We start from the raw sequence: 25,619 nt of genomic DNA on the forward strand, positions 1-25,619 counted from the left end.
AAATAACATTTTTAAAGTGGAAAACAAGAGAATTATGTGGGAAATAAGGGAATCAAGAAAAATGAAGTAATAATCACAGGTTTGGCACGCTAGTCAACAGTTCAGTATGGGCATGACTTGCCTCATTGTGTAGTTTATATATGGCTTCATTATAAGCAAAAGTACAATTTACTGCAGGATTATTTTGTGGAAGGCCTGTTTTATGAATCATGTACTTTCCTGGCACCTTACAACCATGCTTAACCTGTATAAAATTAGCTGTATTTATAGGTGGTGTCTGCAAAAGCCAAACATGATTTTTTTTTTTTCCTCCAGCTTATTTCCTAAATCAGATACAGTAGCTTAACTCAGAATAGGAGAAACCTGATGAATTTCAGCTTTGGTGAGATGTCTGCAGCCAGCTCAGTTTCTCTCTTGTAATAAGATAGATCACCCACAGAAATTTCCTTTGGACTTGAAAGAGAGCCCGATGGCTCAGCTGGGATGTGGCCCCTATCTCAGACTGAAAGAATTTTGTATGAGAGCAGAGTATAAGGACAAATAGCTTTTACTTATAAAAAATAAAGAGTGGGTAATTTTGAAGGTATTTTACCTCCACTGCCATTACTTTTCTTTATAATGCAGAAGATGAATGATAATAATCAAACAAGTAATGTTATTGTAAAGTGGCAAGGTGGGGAGAGTTTTCTGCTGTGTAGGAAATCAGAAATCTTATCTGTTGTCAAAATCCATGTGCATTTGTCTTGTAGAATTATGCCTTCAGGTGGTACCTAACCATCCCAGTGCTCAGTAATTACTCTTTGGCTTATTTATCAGAATGATTGTGTTACTGCCAGCATTTGAAGAGTCCTGTGTGAAAGAAATTCACATGTAGTTCACCTTCAGTCTCCTATGCCATCTATTAGCTGGCATTTCTTAACACCACAGACTTCCTTCTTCAGGACACATATTGCCCTGAAGAATAAATAAATGGGTAATTTTATTTATTTGGGAGGGATAAATATTTATCCTAAAATAGAAGCTATTTTACTTTGATCAAATGATGAAAAACTTCAATCTATATACAATACAGAGTCCTGGCTCTCCAACATTCACCTCAATTTTCATTTCAGTTCAAGTCAGATATCTATTTCACTAAGTATCCATTTATACTTAGAAAGAGAGACATGGAGTACACCAAGTTTTCAATTAGAGGCTATTATGTACAGCTTAGAGCAACCATATTTGGTTGTTCTTTGTGATTGTTATATAATATAATCTTTTAGGGGGAAAAAGCAACAAAACAAAACTCTGCTTCTCTCTTAAATCACTTTTACCCAGATAGTATTCATATAGGGTGCTTGTTTAAATGAAATTTTGAGGGTGGGGAAGGAGAGTATCTCAGACAAAGTGAATGACATTTAAACTCTCACACCTTTGTCTCCCTTCTCAATGAAGTCAACATTAGACAGCCACAGGGCAAAGATACAGTCTGTTGTGTGGTGCAGATGTGGCAGGGCTGATGAAGGGAAGGGTTCCTTGCTCACAGACCACAGCCCCCAGCTGAAATGCTTCCCCAGCCTCTCCCTGGGGATGGCACTGCAGTCTGAGAGCTGCTGGGCTCCAGTTCAGGGCAAGAAAAGCTGGTAATTCATTACCTTTTAATGACCTTCCAGAGTGGGAGCTCATCTCAATAGCATATTAAGGCAATCCATTCAGGTATAACAGGCCAAACTAGATCAAAACTCCCTGAGCCATACACTATTTATTGCCAATTGAAAGATAAGCTTCACAGAAGAAGCTACTGCATATTTGCCTTCTGGTATAAAACTATTTTTAAATCTCCAAAGATATATTTAAAAACTCATTCAGAACCACCTGTCAATCTAAGGTCTGAGGGAAAATGGACTTCTAGCTCAAATCTTCAAACACTGTGGATAGCATTACTTCTCAGTGCAACATTTCAAGATTTCATATATTAAATTTATATATATGTCTAGATATATACATATAAGAGATATATATGTATAGTTATATACATTTAAGAGATATAGACATATATAGACATTGTCATGGCAAGAGGATTCACTGATAATAAAACTAAGAAAATTGGGGAACATTTCCCAAAGTAACAAGTAAACAATTATCTTATTTATGAGTGTGGTTTGCTCATAAATAGACATGAGACATTTTTTGGACATATACCACCTTCCTATTACCACCTTGGGAAAGCAGTAGTTACATTTAGGAACTGAAGCTTCACAGGTGAACAATTAGAGACAAATAGGCATGTATTAATATAATCCAAATATTTGGTGGTTTGGTTTTTTTGGGTTTTTTTGGTTTTTTTTTTTAATAAAAGCATTTGTGCTGTCTCCTGGAACAAGAGAAAGAACAAATTGCATAGCAGTACTAGTGGCTGTGCTTATTCACTTACACACAGCTCTATGCAAACCAACCTTCACCTTAGTTCAGAAAAATGTTGTATCTGCAAAACACTGTAAGGAACTCTCCTGTGTTCCTTCAGCTGAGCCTGCTGCTGGAGATGAGTAACAGAATTTAAAACCAGCTTGTGCATATCCAATCATTATAAAAATAACTGGAGAGCATTATTTGGATTTGTTTTTCCCTGAAACAAAACAGACCTTTCTCTCTCATTATATTTTAAAACATAATTCCACAGGTCTTGTAAAATGTCTTTAGAATGTAAGCACTAAATGACTGGGTGGCACAGAGAAGAACAAGTTGATTAAATGCAGAAATGTGTAGGAATGAATGTCAAAATCCATATTTGTTACAGTTTATATTTTGGGAGACATCCTGCAATTTGCCCATATTGTGTTTGAATGAATAGTCTTAAGGTATGGCATAAATTTTAGTAATATATAGTAGAAAGCTTTCTTCATACAAATTCCCAGCACTTTTAGGCAACACTGCTATCTACTGGGACACTTGTTCATACCACATTGAAGCCCTCAGAAATGGCAGGGAATAAACCTGTTGTAGCAACAAGTGCAAGACAATGCCTGGGTGGGTGAGAGCCTGAGCCCACCAAGGGCTGTGTACCAGAACCCCCACAGGTAAGCTGTGTAAAAATTCAAACCTTCTCCTTAAGACAACCAACAGCTAAAACCTGCTGGAGGCAATGGGAACAAATACTTTGAAGGGAGGAGGTTTCTCCATGTTCTCCCAACAGTGACTGTGTGCCAGCACACGGACACAGTCAGTGGTAAAAGTTGTGAAACTTGTCTGAGCTGGAAAACCAATATGCTCATGGTTTTTGAGTGAAATGGAATCATTTCAACAGCAGAGCCAGTATATCTAGGAGTCTAGATTATTAATTCAGTCTTTCCATGAGGTACCTTTTTCTGCAAGCCCAAACTTGATCAAGATACCTGTGGTGTGATTGTTTTGTCAAAATCATAGTTACCTACAGAAGCAAATCCCCTGTTATGAAAAGCTGGACATCTTTTCAGCATACCATCTATTAAGAGCTTTCAAAATAATTATATTCACTCTATGGACAATCATAAAAGCTGAAAGTGTTAAAAGTAGGACCCTTTGAAGGGAATGTTGATTAAAATGAAAGCTACAAATTCTGTGAAGGAAAAGTATGCTGGACATGGTTAAAAGCTCTTTAAATGGCAAACTTAATCTAATTTAAAGAGAGGGAGACTTTGTTTCCTTTCATTTGGGATTGGAAAGCAGAGTGGGCTTGAGCTGCAGAACTTGCCCATACATTTTCAAATACTCCAGTGAGTAAACACTAGTGCTAGACTGTCTATATAAAACCAGCTGCAAACAGTGGATATAAAAGCAGCATTCTCTGGCCTAGATGATTATACCTGTTAGCACAAAAACTTATTTGATGCATATGTGAAGAATTCCAGCGGTTCTCTTTTTGATGTTGAGTATGAAAGGGAATACACCTCATTAAATGGCACATGAAAAGGATGAAAATGCAATCATTAATCTATGTTTTATGATATTCTCCTAACAATGTATTGTAGAAATCTATATTGCATCAAATAGCAGAAAGGTCCAGGAAAATTCCTGGAGTGGTAAAAGGACTCTTCATACTCTTCATTTTTTTCTGTCTCTTAAATCTCCTAAGCCCTCCATTTTATACCTGAAGGTAGCCATATCATCCTCTTCTCACTGGTGTGATTTTAAAGTCTGTACAACAGAGGCAAAGTTAGAGGTATAAAACATGTCCACTGTGCTTAAATTCTTCATCTTGGCAATAAATTGCTTCATTTAATCAATTTGACTCTCTGAGCATACTGAGCTGTTGGTGCAGTGTGCATACCCAGCCCTAAATTAAAGCAGGCTAATTTCTTCTCTGACTCACCCAGCTCCTCCTTCTAATGTACTGAGGAATGTCTCTATGACTGGTGACACCACCCCAAAGTCAGATTTAAATTGCATTAGATATTGTTTCTAATCAGTGAGGAAATCTGGCAAGTAGGGCAGGTCTCCATCCTCACCAGCAAGAGAGAAATGAGCTGCAGCTTTGGGTCAGAATCTCCAGCCCTGACTTGGGCAAGAAGTGCTGTAGTTGTGGGCAATTTACCTAACAAGATTAAGCCTGTAGCACCCAGTTGATAATCTCTGCTGCTTGTGGAAAGGAAAAAGAGCTCTCTGAAGCTTCAGGGTATTTGGAAAAAATCTGCCAAAACAGGAAAGAATTCCCCAGCAACACAGGCAGTTAAAACTGAGTTAATTCAGTGCTGGATCCCTCATCTGCTTTCCTGGCTCCATCCTTGTGTCAGGTCCAGATGAGAACATCAGCTTATGTGGGGCTTGTCCTTAAAGAAAGCCCCTATTCATTGAGAGGCTTGCTCTTAAGAGTTCAAAAAATAGGATTAGATTTTCCTATGGTTCAGTACACTAGAGGAAATAAAACTTCCCAGAATATTTTATTGGTGAGTTTTCTGGCAAGGATTTTCACTTAAACACAAGCTGAAAACAAATACTGCCGGAAGTTCACAGAAGATTTCTCCTTCTCTAACCTGTAAATGAGAATATTAAGTCTGGAAATGCACTTCCACAGAATAATATTTTTCCAATGTTACCTAATTATGCTATTAAAACCAATCTATATAGTCATAAATATATATGTAGATATCAATTAGGCTAGAGAAGAAAATATTTTGAAAATATTTTCTTTTTAGCTACTGAAAGTAAATACAAAAGATGGAAAAACAATTTAAATATGTGCTGCCATAGGGGAATCAGGAGAATTTAAGGTTTCAGACTGCAAGATTTGTGAAAGCAAATGTTGTCATTTAGAAATACTCCTGTATTACCTACTTACAGGGACATACATCATTCAGTCATGAAACAAAAGTGATATCATATGATTTAACAGGATAATTAGCTATCCATATATCCATTATCAGATGGCAAGAATAATCATGCAATATTTCTGAGATACCTGTCATAGTTGAAAACTTAAAAAGAAAAATGTTAGTAATTCTGAATGAAGGATGAATTCAACATTTCTCTGGTCTTTACATGAGCTTTTGAAGACACAGTTTTCTATGTAATATTTGCTTTTGATAGCAGTCATTTACATACACTTACTACAAACTCAGAATTTGGCAAAGAGGAAATGCCATGTTTGAAAAATCTGCTCTACATGTGTAGATGGAAACCAAATGTACAGGGGAAAGACCTGACTAGAGGGCATCAAGGCTCTTTTCAGGCTCATTTGGGCTCCTTCTGGTGAGCTTTCTCTAGCAGTCGACAAGTCAGAAAAGCATCAGCACATTGGCTTTTGCCAGGGCAATGGACATGGTTCAGGTCTCAGCAGTTTCCACCCAAGCCTCAGTGCTCTGTGAAACAGATCCTCACTCCTCATGCAGAAAAATGAGTTGAATTAAACCCTGGCATGTGTAGATGTAATGGTAATTTTGCTGATTAAACTCAAGCTGAATTCATCCTACACTGCTTTAGTAGAGCAGCTGATGTTAAATCACAAATGCAGGGTTGCAGCAGCACCTGTGTGAACCCACTGCTGTGTATCTGAACCATTGCTGCCTTCCCTGCCACAGCAAATGTGAGCTGCAAAGTTCCCAGGTGCCTTGAGCCGTGTCCAGCCCTTGCAGCCTGCTCAGCTCTGCTCCTGCTGCAACACCCCCATCCTATTTATTTGCATTCAAAAGCCATGCAAGTCAGATTGTGCATTAAAACATGCTTAGACTCAACTCAGACCTGTTTGAAAGCCTAAGAGGAGAGAGAAGGAGGTTCTTTCCAGTAGCACTTCACAGGCAGGGAAGGATAAGCTTTAATATCCCCTGCCCAGGCTTCACAAAGGTGAGATTTTGTCTGCCATCACCATAAACTGCTTCCAATCTTTATCTCTCCCCCGCATAGCAAATAGCACAAACAGTAATATTGCTGTCAACAAACCAGTGAATCAAAACAGAATTTTTCTGAGTCACTTCTTAAATAATGGTAATTAAAGAGAAAAGAGTAGTTCAAAGTTTGTATTCAGACTTTTCTGCATTCAGCTAGGAAAACATCTCTGAACATCTCCCTTTCTCTCAGGTTTTTCTCCCTTTACTCTGAAGGTTAAAGGTTTAATTTGTATGCTCGTCGCTCTCTTTCACTTTCCAACGTATCCCTAATTGAAATTTGACACATAGACCCATTAGCTGAATTTATTCTTTTTCCATGCTTCATTAACAATGCTCTTTGCAATATTACGACGCTAATGCTCATCATAAAATGCTCTCCTATGCAGTGTGGCTCACAATGGATGGTGATTGATGGCATCACAGGTAACATGGGATCTAGGAGGTAAAACTTCAGGTGCTGAAATTGCAAGCTGTGGCAGGAATCTCAACAGCTATGGACACATCCTGGCTTTGCAAGGTCTGTTAGAGGGTGTAAAATGTCAGGAACTTCTATGATGCTGCAGCATGAGCCCAGCTAAAGCAAAATCCATCCTCACCTGTGCTCTCTGAACCCAAGTGTGCCATGAGGAACTTCTGGCTGAACTGGATCATGATCTACATTATTCATCTGAAATGTTGAATATAATTTTCACTACTAAATCGTCTACAATGGGGTCTTGTAACTAGAGAATGAAACTCAAAACCATAAATGCAAATGAGCTTTTCATTTAAAACTGCAATTTCCTTTCTGATGTACTGTACCTCTTGTCCATGAAGTTCTGTCTTTTTCGGAAAATGACATTTTCCTATGGTGTATAAGTTTCACTGGGTTGTCATGGAAACTGGCTCTCTCTTTTTCATTCTTTCTCTCTGTCTCCAAGTCTTTCACCTTGAGAGTAAAATGGTTGTCATTTATAGAGCATAATTTTGCAGGTTAAACTTTCTATGATGGCTCAGATATGATGAAATACCATCCCAGAGTTGGTGGAGAGGGGAATGGGAGAGTGCTCACATATTTCCAAAGGGGACAGTCAAACCCTTCAGTGCTTTTGCCCCCACTTTAGCAGCAGGGGCAGAGGGTGTGGGTCCATGTTCTGGGCTGCACCTGCTCCAGCAGCCTGGCTTGGTGGCCCTCAGCAAAGCCACAGGAAACCAACCTCAGTTTTATTGGATGGTGGCTGAGGCAACAGCAAACTCTTGTAAGGCAAGGCGAGTTCAAACCTTTGAACTTTCCCCTTGCCTAAGACTGGTTTGGTTTAGTGCCCATGCAGGGCTCCTGTGTCACAAGCTGTATCCTGCAAGGAAAATATCTTTAAGCCCAGACACCAGCACTGAGTGGGTGCTCTTGCAGTGGCTGCACCCAAGGGACACCCAGGGGTGCCTTGCCATGGCCACATGACAGCTGCATAAGCAAGCCCAGAGTATGATGCCCTAAACCCAGGACCCCAAGCCATTCTCAATCTGCCATCCCTTTAGGTAGATTCTTCAGCCATATAAAGTGAAATGTATGAAAGAACAATTTATCTATATAGAGTCTTAAAGAAAACTGGAAGGCAGCAGCATTAACAAAGACCTGCTGCTTTTTATGGCCAACCTGAAACAAAAAATGGCAATCCTCACTGAGCTTAGCCAGAGGAGGCTGAGATGAGTTTGGGTAAATTTTGGATAATCATCTGACTCTGAATGTTGCCAGCATTATCTGAGGTTTACCAACCACTTGCTTTAACCCCTGCAAACCAATTAGCTAATGTGTTCAAATGCTTGAGGAATGATTAGTTAGGTGGAGTCATTTTAGCAGGGAGAAAAATGGATGCTAAAAAGGAGGTTATTTAGCAGATGAGTGCTAGAAAGCTAAAAGTAGTAGGGAAAAAAAGGTTCATTGGATATTTTCTTTTTCACACCAGCAATTTCACATATGGGCACCTTATATTCTGTGTTAGAATATTCAGGCCAATAGAGGATTATTTTTTCAGCTGTTAATGAATTGCACTGCTGTGTAAGGCATGATGTGAAAAGAAAGGGGTTGAAAAAAAGCTTTGCAGGAGCACCACTTTGCACTTTTACCTGAAGAAGCACGTGATAAGTTTTCCAGCTGTTTCCTACAGATGTTATACATATGCTTAAAGGTCAGTGTTCTTTTGAGAGCATCCATATCCCCACTTACATTTAGATAACAAACAAACATTTTGTGCCAAGAAGTGTTTGAAATAAGTAGCATTGCAAAAATAAAATGTCTAATTGGCAGATGAGGAATGAAAATCATACCTCTAAAGGAAAACCTGACTAATATTTTGACTGCTCTCTCAGATTTAGAATGCTGGGACTGGTTCCATGGGAAAAGACCTTGGAGGTGGCACATTAGGAGCAGGAGAAGCTGTACTGCCACATGGTTCTTGCTTCTCCAGCCACCTTGACACTGACAAAGTTACCTAAACATGTTGCCCTGCCAAGGCTGAATGCCTGGCATCATTGTTGAATTTCTAAGAAACATTGGATGCAAAAGGAGCTTGATTCAGTGCTGGTTCCTTTAGGAGAAAGGGAGAAGAAATACAGCATAGTCTGGCTCCAACATGCTGTCTGCTCTGAGAATTACTACGGATTATTGCAAACAAAGTTATAGATTTCACTGTGGGATTTTTTTTAATTATGAAACTTAAATCCTCTGATTAATCCTTTTAATCCTCTAATTGATAACAATGTCTTTTAAAACACATGTAAAACTAAATGGTAAGACTTTCACATTTATATGTTTGAGTTAGCAACAAATAGTTCTTCAGGTTGGCCTCCAAATGGCCTCCAAGAAAATTGGTGAGGAAGGTTATAGTTTCAGTAGTCCCAGATTAATTACTGAAAACCAAATTGCAGCTCACAGGAATTTACTTTGGCGTATTCGGTCTTCATATTCTGGTGCAGCCTATGTGAATTTCCATCATGAAGCTAAGTGCAGTTTTCCTTGAACCTCTGAGTCTGCCTGTGATCTCTGACCCTACAGACCTGCTCAGGAACAGCTTGTACCAAGACAAAACTGAGCAAGTTATGGTAGTTTCATAATAGCCCCTTACCCACCTGGCAGTTTATGAGAGGTTTCATCAACCTATTTACTTCAGGTATTTATTCAAATACTAGGGGTACATCAGCAAGCTGTTGCAGTACTTAAAGGTATCTATCAACTGCATATAAAGGAAGTGCACATAATTACCATTTCTTTCTTTATGGTGTTTTATTACAAGAAAGTAGCACAAATTGTCCTGAGTTCTGTTGCAGAATACAAATCCTCCTCAATATTCTAGTAAATTAGTCAGAAATGTTTTATAATTCCAATCTCTTGGTGTGCCCATTAAACATTTTCAGGAATGTTTTTCTTCCCTAATGAAGATATCCAGTTCTCTTTACGGCTCCTGCTCTTTAGATTAAGTACATTAATTTTTCTGCCCAAATTTGTCTACATATGCACAGATTTGCCTGACCATCATATCTAGGTTATGCTTGTAGCCAGCTTTCTACAGGCTCAGGGTGACTTTGGGTTTGTCCCTTCATTCCCTCTCTCACACAGAGACTCAGGTTGTCCAGGTTTCTTGTCACTCATGAGGTATCACTGTATGTGCAATACAACATTCCTTCCTGTATGAGTTGGTACAGAAAAATGAGACCATCCTGTTAGTTAAGATTCCTCAAAACTAGTGGGATATCAATAAAGGAGCAAACTGCTTTGTATTGCTCCAAGGGGGAAAATTGACAAGAATTCTGCATTTGAATTCTGGTGCTCCCTCAAACGAGGCTGTGTTGCTTCATTTTGCCTTTCTAAACAGCAGCAATGACAGAAAACCACAAGCAAGCTCTCCTCCCCCAAATGAACAAGCTGCATTTGTGTATTAGTGGAGTTTTCTGCAGTGCCCTTTCACTGAGCTGAGAGATGAGTGCATGAGGAGCTGTGGGTGCATCCTCGTGTTGCTGATCTGCTGCTGCCCCAGCAGGGCTCCATTTTTTGATAAAAGTGAATGCAAAGCCATTTCACACAATTACTATGAGCTGAAGATAAAGGGATCTTAGACTGGGAGTGGAGTGATGAAATGTCTGAAACTTCCAGTAGTCATAAAGAAAAGCAGCTAAATGCAGTGAGCCAGGAGGAGATAGTAAAAAGGACACTCAATGTCATTCAGATGCCTGAGGTTTTGCAATGTATCTCACATGGAGAAGCATTCATTCAGGTTTTAGGAGAAGGTAATTTAGAGAAAACACTGTAAAGTTTCCTATTAACTTCTGACATTAAAATACATATTCAAAGGAACAGGGAATATCCACTGGACAGAGGAAATCTTTGTAGCTACTTCTAGGTCATGATTTGTCAGAGAATTCCAGCACAAAAGGAAACTTGGCTGAGCTTGTGGACACTGGTGTTCTAGTGCAGTACCTGCTACCAGCTCCTGGGTACCCTGGAGCAAACTGGAGCTTCAGTCTGCCAAAAGAATGAGCACAGGGCAAACTGGGATAGCAGAGCCCCCTTTGTCTGCTGCACTGATCCTGAACTTGCATCAGGGGAAAGGAAATTGTGTAGGCCATTCCTTCAGGCTACCTGCAGACCACATAAATCAGCCTCGTTCACATGAAGCACAGTAAATATTGTGATAATTGCAAGTCACTGCGCTGATTTCTGCTGTTCTTCCACACTGAGCTGCAACATCCCAAGATGAAAGGATAAATGAATGGAGACATTAGCTCTGCTCGAGCTATCAACCCCATGTACAGGGTGATTAAATTTTCAATGAGAAGGCACTGTCCATTTGCAAAATTACCTTGACTCGGATTTTAAAAATGCACCCTAGTCACACAGTTGTAATTCTTGGTGGCTTTCCCTTCAAAAGCACCTCTCTGTGGGCATGGTGAGTTAATAAACCGTAAAACAAAGGTTTAATTACAGGGAAAAACATAAAAGTTGGCTATGATTGGGAGGCTTATATAGCTAATGTGCTCATTTTAGTGTTGTCCATGTGCTATTGATCCTACAACTCCCTCCACCTTAATTCAGTTGTGTTTGTAGAGTTAGGCAGTGGTGCTCAGGCCATTGGGTTTGTCTTCATTCCAAATCAAACCCAAATCTGTTTCCAGTTTTGGCCACTGTAAATTGATTTTGGAGGCTCCCCTTCTCTTGTCAATACACAAACATTTGACCCATACCAGTAGTAGTGTGATCATGACTCTCTACATCTGTAGACAGTGAAAACTGTATATACCCATTGCAATTCCATAAATAGCTGTCAGTGTTCATTTGCCCAGAGTTTTTAGAATGTTTTTGGAAGTGTTTTGTTTACTGCATTTAAAAACATTTTGAATATAGCAAGAAGTGACTATCTTGGCAGGAATATTTCCAAGCCTCAAAGTTCTTGCTAAATACTTAGTGCAAGGATAAAACAGTGACTGAAATTATCATTATTTCATTACCTCTAGCTCCATTTTTAGGGCTACACAGCAGTTTAGCAGAAGTGTTCCCTTCTGCTAACAAGCAGTTAAGACATTTGCTTAGGGTGTAGACAAGTGACCTTTGGGACTCATCTGAGGACAAGGCAAGGCACAAAGACTGAACCACAGCAGCAGGGAGCTGACAAGCCAGGACTGTACATGCTTAAACAAGTTTGACTTATTAGAAGAAAAATGTAAGCTCCTTTCCTGTGAGCTGTGCTGCACAGGCAGAGCCCTGTGATTACATGGTGTGCCTCTGTACCCCAATGTCCTCCAACTAAAGGACACAGGTCAGCAGAACAAGTGGCACCAAAGCAGTGTGCAGGCTGCCCAGCTGGAATTCCTCACATGACATGCAGAGTGCTTCAGCTCCAGGCTCAGGGAAGACAGGTTCTCACCACTGTGTAGGGAAAAGTGGATCTGAGACCCTTCTCAACACAATTCCAAGCCACTGCTTGCCAGTTTGCAGCATTTCACTGCCTGTGTCATTCTTGACTATTGCTCACAAAGGAAAACAGCTTGCTATACCTTTTTTTACTACCCATAGCTTTGGGCAATGAAATGTAAGGGTGTAGTTATGGAGATATTTATTTGGTCTTCATCTCCAATGCAGTAACAAATATTTGAATTTCATTACACTCCTGCTTTTAACACTCAAAGGAAATCACATATGTAGCTTATAATAGACAAGGAGAAAGCCAGTGGATTGTCTTGTATTGAGAAACCACAGGAAGGCACAGGAGTGCAAATATGCAGTGATGACATGAAAGCTGGAAATTATATGAAGGTGCAAACTAGTAGACAGAGGAAAAACAGATTACTCAATAGCTAAAAGCCAGCTATGACAATTTAAGTGGGAAAGGAGGTTTTAATGATCTCTAAATTAAAAAAAAAATAAGTATTTTCTTTATATGGAAAATACTGATAAGAAAGGGAGGAAAGGAAGTTTTAAGAGTTCTATTTAGACTTCTGCAACTTGATGTATATATCTATATGTATGTAATCCTCCTAATCCTCCTCTTCTAACTGCTTATAGGGTCATTATGATAGCTAAAGATCCCTGTCTCTGATAGCTTTCAGATAAGGAAAACAGCCATATTTAGTTTGATCTATCTTCTGTTACATAAATACCCCACTACAAAGGTTGGTGCTTTCTGGATGGCCCCTCCCACTAAAAGTAGAATATTAAATATTTTAATGACTTTTGTTATGCTGAAGGAATTCATTCTTGATGTCAGATGGATCTTCATACAGGAGCAGAGTTCACTGAGCCTGATGAGCATTCTGGCTGCCTGTCAGCCAAGCTAAAATGAAAAAGGCATTCTGCTCCTAGAATGGCTCTGGCAGGTTAAACAAAAGGACTCACCAAGGTGTGAGACCTTTGCAGACATTGACTCAGGTTTTGGAGTGCTGGGTGCTCCCAGTCACACGAGGAGAGCACAGTCCATTCTTCTCTGAGCTGGATTCTGATGCAGGGGGCTGATAACCACACTTGTAAAAGACCAGAACTTTCCTTTGGAAGCTGCCCATCAGGATGTCTTTATACCTTCCAACAACAAACTGGAGTCCAGCTGCTTAATTATCTCTTATGATCTGGATGCAAACCATCCCTAATCTTTTCCTATTTGACCTGGCACTTTTATTTCTCATGTTTAAAAAGTCAATAAATCAAAATTTATGTCTTATTATTATTAGTATTATTATTATTATCAAGACTTCAAACTCCTTGGCAATGAAAGAGAAATATTTGCCACCACGCAGAAAGGCTTCCTTACCTTGCAGAATTAGTCTCTGTTAATTGCTGAGGCAGAAGGTTGCAGAAGTTAACTACTCAGTCTGCTTATTCAGGAAAGGGTCATATTACAGCTGAAATAAGATGTCCTTCTCATTAAGGCAATACATTTCAGACTAAGATTAAACTATTGATTCAGGCACAGATTTGTCACAGGGGGCAAATCAATTAAAATTTCTGTTACCCACCAGCAAATGAGATAATTATTTGTTCTACAGACCTTTTTGTATTTGCCAATTAACCCGTGTTTGTTTAGCCTACAAGCTCTTGAGGAGAGTGCCTGCACTTAGCCTGGGCACATCTATGATGTTGGAGCCTCCATGCCATTCAAGATTAAACCACAGTTAATGGATTCAGAATGTGCCAGACAGCAGCAGAATATTCGAGCAAAATTAATGTTCTCAGCTATTCCTCATTATATTTATAAGAGCCAAAGAACAGAAATCAGGATAATTATGGGAAAAGCAAATCAGAAATAAAGGTAATATTCTACTGATGACTCATGTCAGTGCTCTAGATTATAACTGCAACTATAACGGGCAGTACATGAAAAGAACAGAAACCAATTAATTTTTAATCTGTTTCCTGTTAAATTGTTAAACTATTTCATAAAACCAGATTTCGTTATTGAATTAGACCAGGAAAGGGATAATGACAAGATAAAACAAATATACAGTCTCTAATTTGAGTTCAATAGTCTGACATCATCTGAGTAGCAAAAACATGGAAGGGTTTTTAAAAAGGATGTCACAAAACTACCAAGTTTAGTACAAAGGCAAAATCTTTCACTGCAGATCCAGGTTCTATGTCAAAGCTGAAAGAAGGTAAATTCTCCTAATCAAAGGTAAAAAATTGACCTAATTAATTTTATAATTAACCTTGATAATTGAAAGGAAAAAGGGTCACCTTCACTGAGTTTGTTCAGTGTTTAGTTTCAGACTATAAGCAAACTCATTCCTGTTAATAAGGCTACTACTCCCAAATGTTGACATAATAAAGCAGAAATTAATTAGCATATGCAAATGAAGACTACTTTTATTGTAATGTACCATAGCTCCTAATTTATTATTCCAAAACATACAGCCATTTTAATATTAATATTTGAAAATTCTGTGTCTTAGTCATGTACAAGAACTAGACATCTATGAGAAAGCCTAAATAAAGAAATTTCTAACTATAAGATTAGTATTTACTTGGAACTTAATAAGATTAGTATTTACTTTGTTTCATTTGTTTCAAAATTAGGAGCACCCTATTTTTATTTGCCAAAGCTGTGAATAATTGTTACTCAAAACACACTATATAATATATTTTGGCTTTTCTGAAAGATGGGGAGCAGCTACTGCTTTCATGTTAAACTGACTGGAATAGGAAAAGCTGGCACCTCACGTGTTTAAATCCTTCTTATACCACAAAGGTGGTATCTTGTTTACTTTATCAGCGAAATTGTATTCACAACACCTCAATGTCACTCACCTGGGTAAAGTTCTCTCAGCTAGTAACACCCTGGGAGTTGGAAGTTAGGTTTTATTCTTAAGATTGCATAACACTGTTTTGACTTTGTACAATAACGAGTTTCATACAAAAACCTAGAAGTCTCTGAGCCACCTTTAATGTAGATAAATACAACTGTATCTATAAAGTAGAAGCTCAGAGGGATTTGCTCTACACACAGGGAGAACTTGCTTGTGATCACATAAAATTTATTTTATCATTACGATGGCCAGCTGCAGTAGAGCACCTTTACAGGCTCTATAAACCAGAGAGGTTTTACTGTTTCCTGAGACTGTAACTGAACATATTCTATTTTTTTTTCCTTCACACCCTGTGCACCAATTACAATACCCACACAGAATTCATTTCATTTTCTTTAATTCTCCAGTACAAGGGATCACAGAAAAAAGCTATATTAAATCTGGTAGTATTGTGTCAAGGACCTGTGCAATTTTCTTGGTTAGACTGCTCAGGGAATTATCTTGGCTTGCGCTATAGAAATTTAGAATTATCCTCTAGCTTTTTCAAAAATACTTTAAAATTATCTACCTACAGCCAACAGCTGGTTCCCAATATGACTGCCAGTTTCAATGAAGAATCTCTTCAACAGCCTGCAGAACCCATTTCTGGTATCACTACATCCAGCTTCACTGGAGCAAATGCAATAGTTTTGAGATATATGTCTGTTCATCACTGGAGGCTTGTGGAATGGGAAAAGGGGAAGTACAGTGCATTCTGCCCCATGCACAATAGCAACACTATCCTATGAAGAATCTGGAGGCCTGCTCCTTATTTCAATTTATAGTGTATTCTAGCTCTTCCTCTGTTCCCTTTGAAAGAAAAGAAACAAAAACTCATGATTATCTGTAACAGTGAGGAACTTCACAAGTCACAAAAACCCCATCCTTTGAAAACTGTTCCTTCCATTGACTCCTTCCCAAAACACTTGGCACACTCATCCCTCAGACCCCACTGATGGACAGCCAGGATCTGGGAGCAGAGCACAGAGCCCTGCTCCTGACCAGGAGCTGTCTGCAGCCTGTCTGCTCCAGCAGCACAACTGGGAAGGGGCCACAGTGACCCTGACTGACCTCCCTGGCACACTAATAAGTCACAGAGAGTAAAATTCCCATTAGCAAGACCCAAATAAGAAGCAGAACCTTAGAAGGATTGATTGCTGTTTCACTTCGTTCCTACCAGAGCTTCACTCCTTTTGCATGACCCTTATTTTCCTCTCTGGTTTAGCAGGAGCAGGTGTGGCCAGCTGTGCTCTGCTCTCTCTGACAGGGACTGGTGATGACAGCAGGGATTGCCAATCCCTCCAGCATTCATCTGGCAGGTTGCTGCAGAACTGGTGTGACTTCTGAGCTCAAAATTGCACTGAGCAATGGCTCAAAATTATGTTACAGAAATTATCTTGTCACACTCATTAATTAACAGTTGGAAATTAGTGAGGAAACAGAATTAATGAAAATGGGACACCAGTTCTTTCATTTATCACACAAGAGTGAGAAGTAAATGTTTTAACTCTATATGGAAGCATAATATGGTGATCTATAAAAAGACAAAGGAAACAGAAAGACAGAATGCAGACTGTTCAAAAAAACAGCTTTGTATGAAAGACTACAATTTGAATATTTCCAAATATTTATTTTGCTTGTTTTTTGGGATAGTACATAGGCTTCTCATCAATTTCCCCAAGATTTATTTTCAAATAAACTAAAACATTCCTGATGGAAAACCCAATTTTGGAGAGTGAAAATTTTACTAAGTGACTGGAAAACACCAGCAAAAAAGGTTGTACAATATCCAGCATCTTGTAATCAAAACTTGTGAGGTTTTTTAACCTCTCTGTTTATGTTATGCATTCCTTTGAGGAAATTGCTATGAGTTTGAGAAATCCTTAGAAATTTATTATTCTTTGATCCAAGTCAGCCTGTGTTTTTTTCAGAATTTGAATTATATATGTACCTAATTTTAAAGCATATAGACAGTCAAGAAAACACAAGAATGTACTTTAAGAACAACAGCCAAAAATACAAATTCAAAGATAGGATCCACTGATCAACCTACTGTTATATTTAGCTGTGAAGTTGAATATTCTGCTCTTTGGATTTAGGGCATTAAAAGTTTGTTTACAGATTTTTGCCAGATTTTTGTAAAACATTGTTTCATCCAAGACTGGCTGTGTATCCCCTGAAGAGGAACAGCAGATTTGCTTTCAATAGCACAGATGTATGGAAATGGAAAGCTGGAATAGGTGCTGAATGTGTTATGAATGGGATTGTCCTTCTTTACCACAAACCCCACCCATGAAGGAAAGGGTGCAGATCTCAATAAATCTGCAGCTGGGACTTGCTGTATTCCAGAAGACAGTGTCACTGCATGTGGCTGGGACTGACTTGCACAACCCATTTGCAAGTCAAAATCCTCTGCCAGACTTGTTGCTTCCTTTAGAACTGTCTAAAGGATTGCAATGTCAACACAATTCGTAAGTTGACATTGAAATGATATAAAAACACATTAATTTATTACTATCTCTTAATTACTTAACAAAAGTCTCCAGGATATTTGCAAACATCTTCTTTTAATAAAAATAAATTTTTAAGTGTAGGAAAACTGGAGGATGCAATGGGAGATAAATGGGGGAACATGACAGCTTTTAAAAAATGTTTGCATCAAGAATACATTTTTAATTGAAGAAGCATGAGTCATCTATAGTGCATATATCTGCACAAATATTGATATATTTTTATCTATATATCACAGGAATTGCCTTGAGGCAAAATTATATAAATCATCATTTATGGAAAACTCTAGAGGGAATTATTTTCTGTTATTTAAAATTCATCTCAAGAGCAAAGAACTGCCATAAGAAAATTGCCCAAGATTTTCTTTCCTGTGCATATGCAAATATTCATACACTTTTTTTTCTCCCTTTACTTGACATTTACTTTGTTCACATCCATGATATGGCCCTTCCTTCTGTGTTGGAGAAGAGGGACGTGAAGCCAGACACTTTAACAGTTTATGTTCCTAATCTCTAGCTCTTGCATATTTTTCCATTTATGATCAATGTTTATATTTACATGGGAAGAAGATGGTCTGTCAAGCTCAGCACAGCACAAATAATCCTAAATCTCTCAAAACAATTGTTTTGGCTATTCTCTTCCTTCTGAGCAAACAGGGGGAACACAAGCTCTGGGTGTGAGTCTCTTTATGCAGAGTTTGGGTCTTTACTGCTAAACAATCAAGTCCCTAAGTGAGAACCTGTGGGAAGATAGTTTGTAAGGATGGTGCAGAAGGCAATCCTTCCCAATGAATTACAGCTGTACTGATGGCTGAGGAGTGGAGACAGCCTTGCCTGCCCAATGATAATGGGGGTTATAAAATGTGGAATAGCTGGTTAAGAGTGAGTTGGAGCTTGAGTATTGGAGTCTGCTGCACTTTGGGCTGTGCTGTGAGGAGGAAGAGATGTGTGTTTGTGCAAGGGACAGACAAGGTAAGAAGATGCTGTGTGAGGGACAGGCAGGGTTAGGTGGCATGTAAGGGACAGGTTGGGGTTAGCCAGTCATGGAAAAAGAAATTGCAGAGACAAGGAGTCAGTGCTGTGTGAAGCTGCTTGAGGGAAGGCATGAGAAGTTTTTAATAAAAGACTGGAGTTGGTGGCAGTTATGTCTCAACATAATTGCTACAAGAATCATCCAGAAAAATCTTGGGAAATAAAAATTCTCTTCCTTAGAAAGTGGCCTTACACCCATGAGAGTAAAGAGTGCCCCAGCTTGTTCCTATCTCCCCCAACATCAGGTTTCATTCCAGAGAATTACTCTGTGCAAGACTTGAGGGAGCCAACAGGATAACCAAGTGTTGTGGGTCCAGGCAGTAAAAAGGAAGTGCTGCCCCAAATCTCTTTCATATAATTTTGCACATGCTCCCTGCTAATCCCTTCAGGAGAACATGCTGGTTAGGAGAGGCATAATTTCCAAAACTTGAAGAATTGGTATTTAAAACACCAATTTTAACACCTACAATGGTGTTTGAAACAAAACTTGATTTTCTATTTTAAGATAAATGCAATTTTATGCTACTTTAGGAGGTAGCAATGGTGTCTTCAGAAGCAGTTCATGTAGATAAGTATCCAGGATTTAAATGAGATTGCATATGTCTGCAACTTAACTGCAAAACTGTGATGGAAGCACAACCTACATAAACAATGTGGTTTTTCCCTTCCCCTACCTGCACCTTGTATAAAAATGACCTAATGGCAGTGGCTGGATTCCTTACTGGACAGCTGCTAAAGGAAGGAGAAGATCTTTATTTGCATGAGACACACACTCACCCCCATCCAACCCAGCACACCACCTCAGCACTGGGCAGTAGGATCCCTGCAAAACAGCACATTCATGCAGGGCTTCAGAAGGGGGAGAAAATTCCCTCCATGCTTCCCTCTCCCATTTTCACTGTCTTTCACAGCACATGTAGGCAGAAGTCCCTGGTTAAAAGCGTATTTTTAGCATATGTGTAGAAGTCTTTCTAAGAATTGTGATTATTGGCTCTCAGTTTAAAAGAGAATGGAGAGCAGCTCAAGGGAAATAAGAGATGTTGTGGATCGAAGCTGCATCAGACACAATTCACTGCAGGAGGCTGGAGGCTATGCCAAAGCACCAGCAACAGAACAGAGAATTTTTTAGTGTGAGCTGTAGTAAAGTACTCTTTTTTTAAGAGGAAGAAAAAAAAAAAAAAACCCACCCTGAAAGCGAATAGGCAGAAAATGGATATAAAAACCTGATTCACTAAGGGCATGGGCTCAGAAGCAGCACTTTGGTTTATATTCTCACCACTTGCTGCTCACAAAGAGTGGGGAACATACCAACATAATAACTGATAACAGAGCTCATAAAAAGGAATCCAGGAACTGTATGTTTTGAAGGAAATGCTTTTAGAAAAATGGAAGTGCTGACCTAAAAGCTTGCAGCTGTCAATGTGCCTTTTTCACTTACAGGTTGCTCTCTCCAATGCCAGCAGATGAATGGATATTCAGTTCATGCTCTGAGCAGCATTTCCATTTCCTCTGCATCTTGTGGTGCTCCTTGACCAAGTCACTTTGCAGCCATGCCCCCTCATCTTTTGGCATCTCTGACACCTACAGGTCAGTGGATTATGAAATATTCTTTGAGACAAGTTGTTGGCTTTCTACCATACAAGGTTTTCCTAGATGCTTGCAGCATTCCTTACTTCTTCTTTATTAGGGTCTGTGAAGTGGGACTCAAAGAGTGGTACTGTAGGCAAGGAGTAAAAGCCTTCCATGGTATTTTGGTGTTTATATCAGTGCTTTACCCAAATTCCTTGGTATCTCTGGTGTGATAGAGCAATGAACCCTGTGGTGTTTCAGAGACCTTTTAGGATGTTTGCCCTGGTAAGGTAAGACATCCACTGTGCCAGATGTGCCTGTCCTGGTTGTTAGTGCTGGAGAGGGACCAGAGGTGCTGCTTTCCACTTTGCTGAAGGTCTAGGCAGATTCCAGCCAGGCATTTTCTCAGGTTCTGAGTCTTTTTCCCAGGCTGTGGCACTTTCCCAGCTCTGGCCAGGATTTTTCCCAAGGTGATAGCTTTCTTACAGATAGGAAGGAATTAATAAACATAGATTAGCCCCTGGTGCTGACCATGGGGCAGTGCATGATGTACATGATAGGGGATGTTTTCTCCCATTGCCCAATGAACTGCTGTCCTGTTTGAGATTTGCTGTCCTATAAATATGAGTCAGGTTTCCAATAAAGTGCTTCTTTTGCCCAAGAAGAAATGTGTTGCTATTATTTGCCACTCCTAGCTCGATAGCAACATTTGGTGACTTTATCTTTCTGAGATTGTATCATAGTTACCTGGAAATACAGTTGTATAATAGATTCCCAAAAAACATGCCCTCACTCTTTTTTTCCCACTTTGGAACAGAAAAGGAAACCATTAACACTTCACAAAGAAGTCACAGGGCTCTGAGCAGTGTTTCCCATCTCATTACAAATGCTAGTGTTTGTTAATCAAGAACTCAAAGGCTGATAAATGGTCAACAGGAAATTAACTTTTTCTGATAGAAGATGCTGGTGCCAAACTAAAGACTTTTGAGTTTCCTTATCATTAGAATGAGAGTTACCTCAGTTGCTATTTTACTTGCAGCCTTTATTATTATACTAGGCACATCAAGATAGCCTGAACTCTGTAGAACTTAAAACCCAAATATCACAGCTTCTGCCTGTCTTTACTCTTGTGAGTTTGAAGTCATCAGCACTTGAGATAATTTTTTCATGGCAGAGCCAAAGTGAAGCATCAGAGCTGGCCTTTGCAGGAGAGCAGAACAGATCTGACTACTGGCAGGAGTGCTAAGGAGAGCCCAGCACAGCTCACAGCCTCTATTGGGACAGAGAAAGCAAACCCACTTGCATAAAAACATGGGGAGGGATGGAGGGAGACATAAGAAAAGGATTAAGAACTAAGCAGAAGTGTATTTATAATATAAGAATAATGCTGGTGTGTGCAGTGCACATGTAAATGCTTACAATACTGTATTTAATAATTTTGTTAAAAGCTTTGGGGAAGTCAAGTCAGGTCACAGAGCATAGATATTGTGAGCACAGAATGGAAAAAAAAAGCTTGTAGGAAAGGGAAATGAGAAAGTCAAGTGAAAAGAGGGCATTTAACTTTTTGGGGAGGAATTCTTAAAAGAGATGGATAAGATAAGAAAACTAATGCAACCTGACTTTTTCATTTCTTATTAATGTGGAGCAAAAGGTGTAATGAGGATATGTGAGAGATTACAACAAACATATTACAGGGGCACCTAGGAGAGAGAGAAAATCCCTGAATCACTTGCCAAGTAGATAAGGAAGCTTTGATATAAAAATAGCAGTGACTATCAGCTACAGATGCTCAGTGCTTTTGTTCCTCCACCAAAGAAAAGCCCATCAAGTGAGAGCTGGTATTTCCAGTTTCATGTCTGATAACAGATCTACCTCAAAATGGCACCTCAGGCACTGGGGCACGGCTCACTGTACAGGATTTTTCCAGCACTCCCAACCTTCATTTTAATAATACCCTACACTTTAACAGCTTCAGAATAAAAGCCTATCAAAAGGAAAATTAAAAGAAGAAACTCAAGTCAAAAATTCTGGTTTTGGCAATGTACTTCAGCAGTGGCCACATGCCAAAAGCAGTGATCTCTGGGATGCTGTGTCCTGTGCTGGTGGCAGTGCTTGGCAGGAGCACTGTGGTGTCCCTGACCTCTGACATCCCACTCTGCAGAATTTATTTTTTCCTTTTGTGCTGTCATCACAAAATGAGAGGGAATTGTGTGGAACTGCTCCTGCAGCCACATTATCCTGGCAAAAGTCAACAAGAAGTTTCTGCTGGTTCATCCCAACCCTGCTGAGCCTTGAGACCACGAGTAATATGAATTAACAATTCCATGATGCGTTTTCAGAACTTTCACTTTTGTAAAGCAACATATTCCCCAGAGCACATGACAATAATTTTCAAGCCAAATAGAATTAATGAGGCTGAGTAATGTTTGCATCTTTTGACATTCTCAATCCTGTGAGCAGATATGTTTATTTTCAGCTATCTGATACTACAGAAAACATTCATTTTTACCATATCATTTCAGCTGAGCTTGAGTTAAAGACTAAGAATTTTTTTGGTTTTGCTTTATTATAACCAATATTACAGCTGGAAAAGAACTTTAGTTTCATGTTCCTGATTTTCTTCATTTTTGTGCACTTTTAAACACATATACATGTGCCAGCATATTTCATAGGCCTTTTGATGTTTTATCATCTCTGTATGTGGGTGGTTTGTTTCCAGCTCTAGTTTGAAGTGCAAATTTCCCTCTCAGTTTTCCTATGTGAAGGTTAAAAATACAGTCATGAAATATCTGCCACATGTTTTCTTCCTAGGGTTTCCAAAGCAGAAATCTAAAACAAAGTACTTCTCATCAAATATTTGCATTATTAAAAAAAAAAAAAATCCAATAAATAAATAACAATCAGCTGTTAAATAAACATAAGGAGATTTAAGTCCCACTGCCCCTGGATGTTTCTCAATATCCCTGAAGAATTAACTGCAATGCCTGCCCTGATAAAAATCTCTTGGGAGCAACAAGCATAGCAGCAAAAGGAATCACAATGGGTTGGAGATTAACTCAGCATCTGCTGTTTGCAGCCCACTGCCTGCTTCTGGGGCTTTGCAACTTGTTGTGACTCATATGGAAATGAGGAGATGGATCCCAAACAGAGCTTTGCTTTCAAAATCAGATATAAAATCATCTATTTCTTAAATGAGCATTTCCCTATGACATACTGAAAATTAACATGAAAGTGTCAGCTATGAATTATTTTTTGTTTTTTATGTGGTGGTCTTTCAAAGTAGGACAGCATTCTCCCAAATCTATTGGTCCATTGCTCAATGGCAGCAGCAAAACACTGTAACATGGCTCCTGGGAATTTTGCTGTCTAGAGGATTTTTTAGATCATATCAGCTGTGCTGGACGTGCCAATGAAGAAAGGAGGAGGCAGCAGGTTCAGTATTTTGTTCTGTGTCTGAGAAACAGGAGTGCTTTCTATGGAAATTAATGTTTAAAAGTAATCCCAGCACCCTCAAGCTTTAAGTGCTGTCACAAAGATTAGAAAGGGCCAAAGGGAGCTCACTGATTTTGCAAATTTAACACTTTTTCAAGTGTCTAAAAGTTGCATAGGGGTTTTTCCAGCAAGCAGGTGTGAGCAGAGTGGTGCTGCCCCTGAGCCAGCTCAGAGCAGCCTGGCAAACACTGATGCTGTTGCAGAGCAGCAGTGACCCCTTCTGCCAGCACAGGGCAGCAGGACAAAAGTGGGGTTTGCTCAGATTTTCTCCCTGTAACAGTCTTGATCCAATTTGTGCCCTTTATTACTGCAGCAGCCTCGTGAAGGAGCTGTGCCTCCCATTGAAACAGTCAGATATTGAGAGAAAACAACTGAAGGTTGATTTTTATTCTCAGTTCCTCTAACTTCAAGGCTATCAAGGCAGTCCTTTCTCAGTTTCATGAGAACAGGCAGCAATGTGTTTTTCAGGCTGTGGATGCTCCTTTAGTGATGCCAGCAGACCAGAGCTGAGGCACAGCTGCAGAGGTTCTGGGTGACCTGACCCAGCACTTTGTATGTGCTGCTGCCCAGCATAAGCAAAATAGGGGCAGTACTGGGGATAAGGTGGGGCTTTTGTAAATCAGTGCTGCCCAGTGGTAATAGGACTCTTAATCCACCAAATGCTGTGATGACAGAAGTGAATTCAGTCTGCACCTTTGGGTTCATTTTGCTTTGTTAATATTCTAATTCACTTTCCCCACAGGCAGACTTTCTTTTCCAGGTTTGTGACTGCTTTTCCTTTCCTTACCTGTGACTTTCAATATCCTTTAGCCACTGTTCTGTGGCTGATTTACTGACACCTTCTTTCTCTTTCCCTTCTCTACCCTCTCTTTCAGCATGATGTGAACTGTGCATTTTCCACCTAGGCCAAGCTGTGTCTTTTCATTTGTGGGAGATATGAAATATTAAAACAAACATTTCCCTGCTTCACTCTCAGAGCTTAAAGCAGCTATTTCAGGGATTATTTTTCCTCTGCTTACTGGAAAACAAAGATAAAAATGTAGCTTTCAAGTAGGTCATTTAATCTTGGAATATTTAATTGTGAGGTTGCCAGCCATGGTTTGATTTCTCATCTTCTATTATTCCAAGGTTACAAACCTTCCAATTCATTTATATTTATAAACAATGTTCCCACTATATTACATGCATGGATTATTAGGAACACCTCCCAGTAGAGTACCATCAACTTTTTGTACATAATTAATTAGAAGCCTCAAAGCTACCTTTTATCAAACTTTCACAGAGGTTTAGCATATCAGAAATCTCAAAATGAAAGAACTCTGTTTAGACCAAAGGCCTATCCAGTTTACCCAAGTAAGGAAATACTTTACATTTCATGGGATTAAAAAAAAAAATAAATTAAAAATAATTAAAGCCAAAGTGGAAATCACCTAGGGAAGAATGTGGTTGCAGTGATAACAGAATTATATTTCACAGTAAAGGGAGCCAAACCCTGGCTCCAATTAACAGTCCAGTTCTGATAAAATAAGTCAAAGGAGAAAACAACCTGACCAAAACGATGATCCTACCTGCACAAGAATTGAGATGGGAGTAAGAACTGACCCCTAACAGTTAAACTGCTTGTAAATCATCCACAAGGTGGGGAAAGGCAGCAAATGCAGCCCTCTGCCTATTTGCATGGCTTCTGATTTTTGCTTCTCAGAAGCAAATTGAGCCTTTCAGCTTCAAATTAACTTGCAAAACTTTGGCCGGGAGGCGAGGTCAGTCTCCCAAGAGCCCCATGCACATGGGAGCCCCCACATCATCATCCTGATTTTGTGCTTGCCACATGCAACATGTGTGAGCAGGTCTGGGATGGCTCTGCAGCACCAGG

The 25,619-nt window shown here is 39.4% G+C and overlaps 1 long non-coding RNA gene across 2 annotated transcripts in view; it reads left to right on the forward strand.

Moving 5' to 3' along the window:
• The window catches only part of LOC306804554, a 30,683-nt gene extending 10,262 nt beyond the window's left edge, over positions 1 to 20,421 (forward strand). Inside the window, exons 1-3 of one of the 2 annotated variants that reach the window (XR_013774917.1) lie at positions 18,575 to 18,599; positions 20,126 to 20,272; positions 20,373 to 20,421. This is a non-coding gene — a long non-coding RNA (uncharacterized lncRNA). Of the gene's footprint in view, positions 1 to 18,574; positions 18,600 to 20,125; positions 20,273 to 20,372 lie in introns of those variants that run through there. The other variant, XR_013774916.1, reaches the window with a different exon arrangement.
• Positions 20,422 to 25,619: the final 5,198 nt, after the last annotated feature.

Source organism: Erithacus rubecula, assembly GCF_903797595.1.
Source record: "Erithacus rubecula genome assembly, chromosome: 8".
NCBI classification, from domain to species: Eukaryota; Metazoa; Chordata; class Aves; order Passeriformes; family Muscicapidae; genus Erithacus; species Erithacus rubecula.